This window comes from Ranitomeya variabilis, chromosome 1 (genome assembly GCF_051348905.1).
Source record: "Ranitomeya variabilis isolate aRanVar5 chromosome 1, aRanVar5.hap1, whole genome shotgun sequence".
Lineage (NCBI taxonomy): Eukaryota > Metazoa > Chordata > Amphibia > Anura > Dendrobatidae > Ranitomeya > Ranitomeya variabilis.
The window spans coordinates 915641322-915644638 of NC_135232.1; the positions used below are offsets into that span (position 1 = coordinate 915641322).

Sequence of the window (3317 nt, forward strand, 5' to 3'; positions counted from 1 at the left end):
TTGAGGCCATTTGGTGATAGGCTGCCCAATTCATAGATCCATCTAGCTTCTCGTCGAAGTAGCTCATCCGTGATGTTACCTCCTCTTATGTTGGCATATTTACCCTCTAAACCCATAACCTTAAGGGAAGCCGCAGAGCCACCATGGACCTCCAAGAAGTGAGCAGCTACTGAGGTAATAGATTTACCTTTAGATAGATCGGATCTAGCTGTAGTGATGTTTGAGAGGTGCTGTTGGGTCCTAGTAGCTCTTGTGCTGTTTGCCTCACATATATCTTGTCGCATCCACAGATCAGTGCGTAAACCAAGTTACATGATCGGCAATTGAAGTACACTCTGGACTGTATCTGTGTGGACAAACATTTTAGTGATACTCCGTGACTGGCAATCATTAGTGGACACACTGAACAACCCCCACAAGGGAAAGAACCCTTATTGGAATGACCTGTTCTTAGTTTTGTAATTGGACGCCTAAAATGACTATTAGACAGGTGATCCTTTAAATTATTTGCCCTTCTCGCCACTATTTTGGGCTGGTCACCTATAAACAGTCTCAATTTTGGTTCACTCCATAAAATTTCCCAATGGGTATTTAAGATCCGTTAAATATCATTCCACTGATTATTAATTACACTAATTATTATTACATTGATCTTATTTGATGTTGGTCTTACCCGAGGTTTTAGTGCCTCTTCTCTTGTTTTGTTCATTGAGAATTCAAAAGCTCCAGAGATAATCCTCCGGGGATATCCACGTTCGCGGAATCTATTTGTCAGCTGGCGGAATTCACTAATAAAGTCCTCAGAATGACTAGAGTTTCGTCTGAGTCAAAGAAACTGTCCCTTAAGGATTCCTTTTCGCAGGTGTGTTGGATGGAAACTCTCAAAATGTAAGAGGTTGTTTGTAGCAGTCTCCGAAATAAAGTGGTACCAATACGATTTTGATTAATCGACAACTTGAGGTCCAGAAAAGCAACTGAGCTGGTGGAAAAAGCAGAAGTAAGCCTAATGTTCCAACAGTTGTTGTTCAGTTCGTCAATAAAAGTATCCAGTTGTTCAGGTGTGCCTGTCCACACCATGATAATATCGTCAATGAAACGAAGCCACTTTACCACATGGGTGGAAAAAGTGTTGAGTTTTTGTACATGTGTCTCCTCCCACCACCCCATAAAGAGGTTGGCGTAAGAGGGCGCACATTTGGCCCCCATTGCAGTGCCTGATACTTGTTTATACACTCACCGGCCACTTTATTAGGTACACCATGCTAGTAACGGGTTGGACCCCCTTTTGCCTTCAGAACTGCCTCAATTCTTCGTGGCATAGATTCAACAAGGTGCTGGAAGCATTCCTCAGAGATTTTGGTCCATATTAACATGATGGCATCACACAGTTGCCGCAGATTTGTCGGCTGCACATCCCAAAGATGCTCCATACAAGGCAGGATGGATCCATGCTTTCATGTTGTTTACGCCAAATTCTGACCCTACCATCCGAATGTCGCAGCAGAAATCGAGACTCATCAGACCAAGCAACGTTTTTCCAATCTTCTACTGTCCAATTTCGATGAGCTTGTACAAATTGTAGCCTCAGTTTCCTGTTCTTAGCTGAAAGGAGTGGTACCCGGTGTGGTCTTCTGCTGCTGTAGCCCATCTGCCTCAAAGTTCGACGCACTGTGCGTTCAGAGATGCTCTTAGGCCTACCTTGGTTGTAACGGGTGGCGATTTGAGTCACTGTTGCCTTTCTATCAGCTCGAACCAGTCTGCCCATTCTCCTCTGACCTCTGGCATCAACAAGGCATTTCCGCCCACAGAACTGCCGCTCACTGGATTTTTTTTCTTTTTCGGACCATTCTCTGTAAACCCTAGAGATGGTTGTGCGTGAAAATCCCAGTAGATCAGCAGTTTCTGAAATACTCAGACCAGCCCTTCTGGCACCAACAACCATGCCACGTTCAAAGGCACTCAAATCACCTTTCTTCCCCATACTGATGCTCGGTTTGCACTGCAGGAGATTGTCTTGACCATGTCTACATGCCTAAATGCACTGAGTTGCCGCCATGTGATTGGCTGATTAGAAATTAAGTGTTAACAAGAAGTTGGACAGGTGTACCTAATAAAGTGGCCGGTGAGTGTAGAACACCCTATCAAATACAAAATAATTTTTTTCCAAAATAAATTTAAGTAATTCCAAAACAAAAGTATCATGTCCCCTGTCACCGGTAGAATTTTTATCCAAAAAATAAGAAACTGCTGTCATACTTAATTGGTGCTCTATATTGGTATACAGGGCCTCCACATCAAGGGTGACCAAAATGGCATTATCCGGTATCTCCAATGTCTCGCATAGTTGTATAAGGTGTGACGAATCACGTACATATGAATCCAGGAGCTTGACCATGGGCTGTAAAAAATAATTAATATAAGTACATGGCTTCTCATACAATCCACCCAAACCAGAAATGATTGGTCTACCTGGTGGCTTTGTAATCGACTTGTGGACTTTTGGCACCATATATAATGTTGGGACCACCGGATGGGTTGTAGTGAGAAAATCCAACTTTCTTGTTGATAATACCACACCTATGGGCCCTTGATAGTAATCTGTCAATTTGCGTCTTGAAAATTAGAGTTGGGTCTGATGGCAATGCTTGATAATGTTGCGTTTTGCCTCTTGACAGTACATGTCCTTGGGCCATAGGACAATATTCCCACCTTTGTCTGCTTCTTTTATCTCAAATGTGTCAATATTTCTAAGTCCAGATAGTGCCAATTTCTCATCCATTTATATCCCTGCAAGTCGTCTCAAAGAATATTTGAATAGCTGGGAACATGGAAAACTTTGGGGTTGCCTGTGACGGTTGTCTGCCATTTAATCTTTTTGTGCCCTGTGTATTGTCATTTTCGGCTAATAGATCTAATAAGTCCCGAAAGACTTGCCTGTCCTGATTAGGGAGATTGTCAATTAATGATGGTTGGTGGTAAAGCATTTTGAATACAAGTTGTCTACAAAATAAATAAAGGTCCTTAGTCAATTCAAATTTGTCTAATCCAATCATTGGTGAGAAGGATAGACCTTTTGTAAGCAGTTTGACCTCCAATTCAGATAATTTTGAATAAGGAGCTATTTTATTTAGCCCATGATGGTGACGTTTCGGTTCAGTATAGCGAACCTTTTTCAAGCAATGAATCAAGTGCACAGGATGGAATATTTAAAGAATGTGCATGATTAGAAATCTTTAACATCATTAGTAAAAAGAAGAGCATTGCCCTTCAATATGTGAAATACAAAAAGTGCAGAGCATTATACGAGTCAATATAAA

At 41.7% G+C, this 3317-nt stretch overlaps 1 long non-coding RNA gene across 1 annotated transcript; it reads right to left on the reverse strand.

Moving 5' to 3' along the window:
* Positions 1 to 924: 924 nt before the first annotated feature.
* On the reverse strand, positions 925 to 2496 carry LOC143776703 (uncharacterized). Its single transcript, XR_013215899.1, has 3 exons — positions 2470 to 2496; positions 2257 to 2398; positions 925 to 979 (listed from the first exon to the last, which is right to left on the reverse strand). It is a non-coding gene; the product is annotated as an uncharacterized LOC143776703 (long non-coding RNA).
* Positions 2497 to 3317: the final 821 nt, after the last annotated feature.